Source organism: Tamandua tetradactyla, chromosome 18 (genome assembly GCF_023851605.1).
Source record: "Tamandua tetradactyla isolate mTamTet1 chromosome 18, mTamTet1.pri, whole genome shotgun sequence".
NCBI classification, from domain to species: Eukaryota; Metazoa; Chordata; class Mammalia; order Pilosa; family Myrmecophagidae; genus Tamandua; species Tamandua tetradactyla.
The window spans coordinates 12,839,330-12,850,177 of record NC_135344.1 but is presented as its reverse complement, the minus strand read 5'-3'; positions in this window follow the sequence as shown (position 1 = coordinate 12,850,177).

The window sequence follows — 10,848 nt, the reverse complement described above, 5'->3', positions numbered from 1 at the left end:
AAACAATTTTAGTTTATTTTCCAGAGCTTGATAAGTCAATATACTCTCATAATTTGGGGATACTATGAAAAAAAAGTTTTGTTAACCTCCAAAATAAAGTAATAAACAAATACAGCTGCAGCAATTGCAGTGATAAAGTCTAGCCCTATTCTTGTTTTTTATGATGACATTTTATATCAAACAAATACAATTTTATTCTGCTTAGGCATGTTTTCCCTAAATGTATACAAGTTTACTGGTAAAATAAGCTACTTTATAAGCACATTTTAAAATTCCTCTTAAAATGTAACCTAATTAGGTTACATAAACTTAGCAATATACCTGGTAATGATGACATTTATATAAAATATAATAAAATGGGGATATGCTGATGCTTCAAGTATATCACATGTAAGGAATTCAGAAAAAAAGAAAGGCAGATAATGAAGAATGGCCTAGCTGAAAACCTCACAGAAAAGATGCCACTTGTCAGACCTTTGAATAAGAGGGCAAAATTTGAATAGTAAAGCTCTGAGTCAGATTTTTTTAGATGCCATAACAATTTTGTTAACTTTATTTCAACTAACATATTGCTGGTATTGTTTAGCACTTGAGAATAATGTTGAGAAAACTGGAGCTTTTTTCTAGATTATAAATCTCTTAATTATTAAAAAGCTGATTATACTTCAAATTTTGGCTCTCCTGACCTTTTAAGGTCACTTTTTTAAAAAAGTGCTGGATTGGATAAGAATTTTAGGCATATTGTGACATAATCATTCGTTTGCCATGAATATTAAGTATATGAATGCCTGATTGCATTCCAAACCCAAGCATAACATTTTTTTCCTTCCATCATTTTGTAGTGTCTCTGTCTCTTCTCACCTTCATTAATACTGTTATTGGAGATAGCATGCATGCTCAAGGGCCTTTGCAGCTTTGTCATCAAATTTATTTCTAGTTGTGTGCAGACAGAGTAAAGACTATATGTGGGATAGATAGTGTTTTTATTAGTCTCTATACTAAAATTATCATATTTTCTGATTAGAATGAATTTTGTTTGTTATTGTAGGTTTGTGATAGTGAATTTTGTTTGGTGTAGTCATGGGTGAATACAAGACCTGCATAAATATGGAAAGTTGCAGAAGGTTTTGAAAGTGAATTCTGTCGTAGTCAATGCTGAACAAAATTTGATAGGCCTGTTTACAATATTTTTTAAAAAGAAACTTTGTGACAGGTTGTCTAATCATATAAACTGGAGTTTAGTTTTCTCCCTGTTAAAATAATGTAGACTGTCACTCTGTTCCTAATGAAGGGTCATGAAAAGCTTGTCTTAACTCTTTGAGTACTCTATCTAGAAGAAAGATTTTATATCATATCAGAATACTATTCTTGTGGATATTTATGCCAACCGTATCATCCTTTATTTAAGAAGCCTTCTCACTTTTAAAGGAAAACTATAACAAAGGATTTGTTCTTTCACCTTGTGAAAGTGAGGTGCTATAATAATTTAACATGTTACAAGGGAAGTGTTCAGAAAGTATTACAAATAAATTAAGAGATTTTCTATTCCTCGTTAAGCTAAATTTGTATGGGTGAAATATTACTCATACATTTAGAGACTGTATAGAATTCACAGTGTTCTCACTGTCCATGTCATATCATGACGGTGATCTTTATGATCACAGACAACAGTGTGATGTTGGTAGTCATGGTTTTAGTTATTCTTAGAAAGGGTAACAGATCATGGAAATAATCAAATTTACTTGTCAGTTATACTACTTTATTCTTAACACAGCTCTGAAAATACGTGTGGTCAGCTATAAGTCAGAACTTCATCATCAACAAAAAGGCACTTTAAAAGAGAAGCAAGACAAATATATATATATTATATTCTACTTGTCAGTTAGCTTAACTCTGGGAAATATGTATAGGTGAAACAGGACAAATTTCTGCTACGGTTTGTGGTTGATGACTCTAATAAAAGACAACTGTCAAATGTTTTCATTTTTCAAAAGAGTTTCATTTAGAAAATACTCGTAAGAAATTAGCACCTAAATTATAAGCTCATACAGCAGCCACATTTATTCCTGAGGTTTAAACATTATTTCTTAGTTCTTGCATAGTTTGTTCTTTGTGTATAAACTGGCAGTTCCCTGGAAATGTGGGTATCTGTGTGACAACTGACACTCAGAGTTAGAGTTCTCCAGCTCTGCAGGTTAACATTACTTCATATAGCAACTGTTAAAGAAGATGAAAAAGAGATCAGACTTGGATTAGAAATGTGAATGTAGCTGATCTGGTTAGGGCTAAGATAAATCAGAATATAAGGTAAAATATGATATTGTCTGTGTTTTAAAACTTTAACTTCTATGTGAGACCAAAAAAAGAGATGTTTATTTTGTCCAAAATTTAAATTTTCTGTAGCATACCACATAATTTAACCGTTTGGTTGGTTTATTTAAACAATCTAATTACATGGAACCTAGAATAGGGAATAAGATCTTGATATTCTGTACAGTTTGATGTAATACACTAATTTATTTCAGAGTATTTGGGGCAGAAAATGAAAAAGTATTTGCAAAGTCCCTTGAGGTACTAGAGAAGAAATGTGGTATTAAACTTTCCTACCTAAAGAATTCCTGCAATTCTTTAATTAAAATGGGGCTCCCAATTTAATAACCCAAGTCCTCAATCTAGAGGCTTGTTATTATGAGACATTTTTTTCAAAGGCAAAGCTAAGTGTACTTATAATTTATGCCTAAGTGTCACTTCCAGAGAGCCTCTTTTATTGCTCATATGTGGCCTATCTCTCTCTAAGCCAAACTCTGCAAATAAATTCACTCCCTTCCCCTTTGCCTGAGACCTAACTTCCAGGGGTGTAAGTCTTCCTGGCAACATGGGACAGGACTCCCAGGAATTACCCTAGCCCTGGCATTGTAGGATTGATTGACAGAAATGAAAATAAATAAAATAAAGTTCCAGTGGCTGAGAAATTTCAAATCAAGTTGTGCTAGTTTGAATCTTGTGTACCTCAGAAAAACCATATCCTTTAATCCTCATTCAATATTGCTGAATGGGACCTTTCTGATTGCTTCCATGAAGACATGACTCACCCATTTGTGGGTGATAACTTTTGATTAGATGGTTTCCATGGAGTGATATCTCTACCCATTCAAGGTGGGGTTGCTTACGGGAACCCTTTAAGAGGGAACCATTTTGAAAAAGGCTTTAGAGCCATGAGCACCCATGTAGCCAGAGACCTTTGGAGATGAAGAAGGAAGGAAAATGCCCCCAGAGAAGCTTCGTGAAACAAGAAGCCTAGAGAGAAGACTAGCAGACATCACCATGTTCTCCATGTGCCTTTCCAGTTGAGAGAGAAACCCTGACCATAATCAGACTTCTTGAACCAAGGTGTCTTTCCCTGGATGCCTTAGATTGGACATTTCTATAGCCTTGCTTTAATTTGGACATTCACACAGCCTTAGAACGGTAAACTTGCAATTTAATAAATTCCCCTTTTTAAAGCTGTTCTGCTTCTGGTATGTCACATTCCAGCAGCTTGGAAACTAGAACACAAATCTAGAGGTCATTCTGGAGATTACTCTTATGCAAGTGTCAACCAGATATCACAAACTGCCACAGTATTCCCAGCCCAAACAAAAGTGTTCCTGAAAACCCTAAAGAATATCCTAAGCTCTAATTAAACTCTATAATAAAAGTTTTACTTATTAAGTTTATTTTTCAGAAATTTAAAGCCTACAGATTATTCCTATGTCAGATAAGGCCTGAAATCCAGAGATTTAGTCTCTTCAAAAACAGCAACCAGTTTCATTTCTCTGCTCCATAATGTTGATTTTTCAGCCTGAAGATGTTCAAACAGTTGTCACACAGGTATCCATCAAGATTGAGAGAGGGCAGGCCACGGTGGCTCTGCAGGCAAGAATTCTTGCCTGCCATGCCAGAGGACCCAGGTTCGATTCCTGATGCCTGCCCATGTAAAAAAAAAGAGAGAGAGAATGTTCAAATGAGAGGGAGGAGTTGTAACTGAGAAGTTAGGACTTAGGGGATGATTATGATTACTGAATCATTATATAGGAATTGCTTTTTACTCTCTGGTAGATTAGAATAGAATGAGGGAAACCCCTGAAATGTCTGAACTATAATCTGTCTTCCTTGATCTCTGATAATGATACATAGCCTTTATTTTGTGCCCCTGTACTTGTAAAAACACTGTGACTGACCCCCAGTTGTACCCCTTTTATCTGGTTTTTCAAATTTACAGTCTTATGGCCACTAAAGACAGCCCCTAATATTGGTTGATGAAGGGTCTTGAGTTAGCCCAGAACCAACACACCCCAATTCCAAAGCTATGTTGATAGAGATGGATCTAACCAAAAACATCCCACCTGACATGTGTAGTAGCTTAAACTTTAACCTATAAAGGACATATGCCTCATCATAATATTAAAAATCATGCCCATCATCATATTAAGGACACCATTTTTTTTACATACATTCAATGACTAAACATGTAATCAATCTGTGCATGCCCAATAATTAGATCATCTCTAATTACATTATCTAGAGCCACTGTGCTCATTATCCTAAAGCCTGTCCATCTTTTAATACTATATAACTAACAGAATTACTGTAGTTTGGGGAGACAAAGTTGTAGGTCAATAGGCCATCTGATCTCCTGCTTTGTGCTGAGCACTAAACTCTCTTTGAAGCCCTCATGTCTTGGGAATTGGTCATTTGAGTGCAGAGAACACAACTTTTGTCCAATATCAATACTTTACAAACCTAATATGATAGTACACACTTACTTAAAAAGTTATTAGTGCCTCATTCTCTTTTTTACATGGGTTCTGCCAGAGAATTGTCTTAGAAGTTAAGATTTGTGACTATTTTTTCAATGTTCATAAGAAGGTACACAGCTAGAAGGTGAATTAATTCAATAAATAAAATAGATGCCTTAAGGCATTAGGACTGGATTCTCTACAGAACTCAGGTTGAGAAGGGTTGCTTTGTTTCATGAAAACATGAAATACAGGAAATAAAAAAGAGAAATAGAGAGAGACTTGTTCTAGTTTGCTAGCTCTGGAATGTGATATATCAGAAATGGAATGGCTTTTAATACATTACAAGATTACAGTTCTAGGTTGAGAATATGTCCAGATTGAAGCAAGTCTATAGATATGTCCAAATTAAGGCACCAACAAGAGGTTACCTTCACTTACGAAAGGCCGATGAAGTTCAGGGTTTCTCTCTCAACTGGAAAGGCACTGACATCTGCTAGCTTTCTCTCCAGGCATCTTGTTTCATGAAGCTTCCCCTTCTTCATTTTCCTTCATTTCCAAAGGTTTCTGGCTGAGTGGCTTCTGGTAGTTCTTGTGGCTCTCTCAGCCTTCTCAGGTGCTCTCCAAAATGCTTCCTCTTTTAAGGAATTCCAGTAAACTAATCAAGACCCACTTGGAATGGGTGAAGTCATCTCCCTTTATTCAAAAGTTAATACCCAAAGAAAAACAAAACAAAACAAAAGTTAATACCCACAATTGGGTGAGTCACATCTCCATGGAGATAGTTTAATCAAATTTCCAACATGCAGTGCCAAACGAGGTTTAAAAGAAATGGCTGCCTCTACAAGATTGGATTAGGATTGAGGTGTGACTTTTCTAGGGTACATAAATCCTTTCAAATTGGCACAAGACTAATAAGTTATTTTAACATATCTTCCAATCCAAGATGGATCAAAGTAGAAAACAAATTCAGGAAGATTTGGGAAGATAAAATATCATAATGTAGAGCTTAAGATGTGTGTAACATTATGAATCTTGACAATAGAGTTCATTCTTTACAAGTGCACAGAGATAATTCACAAAATTTGACAATATCTTATGCCATTAAAAGCTTAAAAGTAATAAAACATTTATGAAAAATAAAAACAGCATTATCTGTCCAATGGGATAAAACTAGAACTCAATAAGGAAACCAAAATGAACAAAAAGACCCTTCTACCTTAAAGAACTCTTATAGCAAAGAGTTTCAAAAGTAATTTGGTTACAAAAACCAAGTTTACAATAAACAAGGGTTATAAAGCAAGGTGCACAATTTCTTGAAAATAAAAACTAAAGCAGTGCATAACAATATATGAGGTATAGCTAGAGCAATTATCATGGAAAATATATTACATTAAATATATGTATATTAATAAAATGAAAACATATAAACAGAAATAAAGTAAATGCAAAGAACGGAAAAAGAAAACCAAAATTAAACAGAATGAAGAAATTAGTAAATATATTTATTAATAAAACACTTGGCCGTATTCTTTATAGATTTCTAAAAGCATTCCATAGATAGAAATTAAAGAGTTTATTCCAAATTTCATGAAATATATATATCTTGCTTAAAGGCAGCAACGTGCTCACTGGAAAACGTCAGAGGCTTTCTTGCTAAAATGCGAAATAAGATGGCAATGTCTGATATTTCTGCTGTTACCACTATTTGAAATAGTAGCCATTATAATTAGATAAGAAAAAGCAATTAAAGGCATAAGAATTGGAATAGATGGGTTAAAATATCTTTACTTTTAAATAAAATTAACTGACTGCAAATTCCAAAAGAATGAATAGAAAAGCTACTAGAAATAATAAAATTTATTGAAGAAAACAGATGAATAGAAAAGCATAGAGAATAAAGATCTAGCTGTACAGCTTCTGTAATAAAGCAGCCTTCAGAAATCAGTGGGATAAAGGATTTTTCAACGAAGGGAGTTGGCGACATTTTCTATATGTGTAGCCAAATTAAAAAAAAAAAAGATCTATTTCTCATACCAAATTCTGGGATAAATCCCAAATGGAAGATACATCTAAATGTAAAAACAACAATGCATATTAGTAGAAAAGAACATGGGTACATTTCTTTATGGCCTGGGAGAAGAGAAAACCTTTTTAACTATGAGTGATTGATTGGATTCTTGCTCAAAATATTTGCTGCTACTCCATGCAGGAAGATTTTGATCTGTGAGAAGACGCACCGGTTGATTTTTATGGCTATCAGGGTTGGTCTCTCTCTGTGTAACATTCCACCACCCCCAACATCATGGCCTCAGGATGGCTGTGGTGCTGTTTGTCACTGAAGCTTTAGGGGTCCCTAGCAACTTCACCATGGTCTTTTTCACCTCTGTCTGGAGACTGGTAATGTCCCAAAAGCCTGAGTCACACAGAGTAGCCAACTTCCAACAAACAGCGGGGCCACAGTGAACAACCACCTCGAGGAAGGAATAAGTCTTTGTGTTGTGGAATTTCTTAAGGTATTTGTTACCACAGCATACCTCCATCAGCAATATTAGCAAAAAGGAAACAGACAGAAACACTAAACAGAAGCATTGGTTTTAGAACACGCAAGTACGCCCACAAGATTAGATTAAGATTAAAAGAACGTGGCTTTTCTGGGGCACACAATAGTTTCAAATCAGCACACAACCCTAATGCAAAATTTATCAATATGTCTTATATTTTGAACTTGATCAATGTATCTTCAGTAACACCCCTTGGGAGAGGGTATGTTCATTTTGTATATGAAAAGAAGGACTAGTGGGTCCAAGAGTGAGCCAGCAAATATACCCATAGTCTTTTCATAACCTAATCTTGGAAGTGACATACCATCATTTCTTCTATATTATGTTTGTTAGAATTGATTAAATAATCCCAGCCTACAGTCCAGGAACAGCGATTCTCCAACTGGTGGGGGTCTTCGGGTACGATATTAGAAGCTGCCTACCACAGTCTTCTCTCCGGCCCCAAAAGCTTCATATCCCACCCGTAGGCAAAATATACTCACCTGTTCCCAAAGCTCCCCAAATTCTCATTTTATTGCAGTTTAGGCTCAAAGTCCAGAATCGACCTTGGGTAAATGAGAGTATTCAAATATAATTCCTTAAGTACAGTTCTTCAATCTGTAGACCTTGAAACTGAAGGAACAAGTAATCTGATTCCCAGACTCCCAATATACACTGTAGGGGCAAAGCATGCAATCCTCCATCTATGCTTCCCTGTCAAAAAGAGATTGAAAATTGCAGACACAAAGCAACATTGATTTATAACTTTCTAAAGTACTAATGAGAAAATGCTGGAAGCTCCTGAATTTGTTCCCAAGGCCAGGAGGTATTTCCCAAAGGTTCTTGGCTCTTTTTTTTTTTCCTCTCTCTGAGTCATCTTTCCTTTTTCATGAGAGGTATCATGTTTTTGCAGTTGACCTGTTTTCTCCACCTGCTTCCTGCCAGTAGAACTTTGGGGCCCAAGCGCCTCTCCTCATTCTGTATTCTCTGCCTGGCAATGTTCCTACATGAATAACTACTTTAAGAAATGTGTGGGTTTCCTGTGAAATTTTTTACTCTATTAGATCAAATCCAGAGCACTGTCATGGAATTTTAGGTGAAGTCAAAGCTGAGGATGTGGCCATAAAGTCTTAATCTTTCTGAAATATTAAAAGAAGTATTTCATAGTAACACCCTGTGAAATATCTGTAGCCCCAAATTCTCAGAGCAGTATCCTCTGTTAGATCTTTGTTTAGAAGTCATTTCTTAATTTTAAAAAAAAAAAATTTTTTTGGTTGTCTGGAGAGACTGAGAACTTTCAAAATCATCAATTCCTGGCTTTTTTGTTTGTTTGTTTAATGGTCTGCCCCTCAATTTACTTTATCTCTCTTCTCTCACATTTTCCTAAACAGCAAGAAAAAAACAGCCTGTACTATCAACACTTTGTTTGGAAATCCTACCTAGATCATGCATTTTTTTACAATATATTATTATTATTTTACATATTATATAGTTATTAGAATATGTTTTCTTACTTTCGTGCATGTGTGGGCAACAATTGGTAACCTTCCTGCCACCACAAATCCAGTCCATGCCTTCCTCCAATTTCCAACAGAAGTTTCCTCCTTTTCTTGCGAGTTTTCACTTACTGCATCCTCAAAGTTAAAATTTGGCCAGTGTGTTCAAGACACTTTAAGTTTTCCCTAACACCTCCTCCTCAAGGCCCACCAATGGTTTCCAAAACCATTTCCATATCTTAGGTTTTTGTTAAGGTAGCACTCCACTTTCAGGTCTGAATTCTGTTTTAGTTATCCTTTCTTGCATAACAAATTGTCTCGAAAGTTAGCAGATGGAAATGGCAAACATTTATTATTTTATAATTTCTGTGGTTTGGGAATCTAGAAGCAGCTTAGCTTGGTGGTCATGGCTCAGAGCGAAGATGTATTTCTGATATCCTTACTTGCCTATTCATAAGCCACAGAAGATCCACTTCCAGGCTTTCTCACCCCGGCCTCTCCACAGAGCACTCTCACGTCCCGGCAGCTGGCTTCCTCCAGGGCAGGAACTTCTGCCACATGCCATTCATTAGGAGTCAGCGAATCCAGCCCACATTCAGAGGGGAATCTTCAGGGCCCAATTACCGGCTGTCTGCCATGATGGTGGAAAGGGTGGGAAGCTTTGCATGAGAAAGATAGGGAAACAGGAGCACACATAACTTCTTTCCTTATGTTTTAAAGAGAAACAATAGAAGCATAACCAAAAACTAATAAAAATGCTTTTCTATAAAGAAAGGTAGTAAACAGAGAGGAAGGGGCAGAGATTGGAATTATTTCTCTTAGAATGTGTCTTATTTTATGTTTGACTTTGGAAACATGTAAATATTCCACAAAATTAAAACTTCTAAAGTAAAGAAGCCGTCTTTAATCACAGGATCTGTCCATAGTAACATGACCTGGAAATATGAGCAAAAACAAATTTTCTCTTTCTAAACATATTTTTAAAATAGAAGTAGTTCCTTGCTTTGTAACAGAAAAGCTTAGAGCCATTAGCAAGAAAGCATACCTAGCAACCAGATTTTGGTAACTAACTTTCATTTCCCATTAAAAGGAACAAAGTTTCCTTGGAGAAATAACAGAACCCAGGTTTGGCACTGGAAATGTACAAGACGTGCCTGCTATAGCTTCTGAGTGATCATGGCGATGCTACTAAAGCTTGGAGGGATATTATCAAAACACAAATCTCTCCATTTGAAACAGCTCCTACCCAGAAAGATGGGACAATTTAAATACTCAAAATAATAATGACTGTTGAATTAAAATGTATCAAATATACAAAAAAATCATTTTTGATAATGATATTCCAAGGGGACCAGGGATTTTCTTCATTTTCTAAGACTCATTCAATATTTCTGAGAAATTACTAACAAAGGTTAAGAATCAATCATATATCCTGTCTTTCTTGTAAGTAATCTCTTTCAGGGCAATCAGCCTATAGGGAAAAGTTTTGAGATTTTTTTGTAACAGCTCACAAATTCAGGATGATTAAATTAAAATAAGACAATTTTGCTGCCTATAATAAAAGAATGCATCTAAACATTGATCATCGGTAGCTGCAAAACCATTAGGTGAAAGATTGATGGAGAATTTTATAATAGATGGATCAGACTGATGACACATGAATACTCAAATCAATACATCCAGACATGCTGTTCCTTTTGATGTGATGCAGTAGAATATACACAGTGTCTCCTTTGAATTATTATTGCAGAGATGGAGAGGCAAGGGGGTACCTGGAGACTGGAAGGGAGGGAAGGAGGGCTGGAGGTAGTGAGCAGGTGAATATAATCAAACTTCTAATCACTACTAGTTAACAGGAAACTCGAGGTTTAGGTGAGTACACAAAATGAGGCCATAAAGAAGATACAAGGAACCAAATCCAGAATTGGAAAAAATTTGCATGACAAATGACCTAGTGTTTCCAAACAGCATATGAAAGAGAGGAAAGAGAAAGAGAAGGTACTTATTATAGGCAAAAAAGAAAGGATGAAA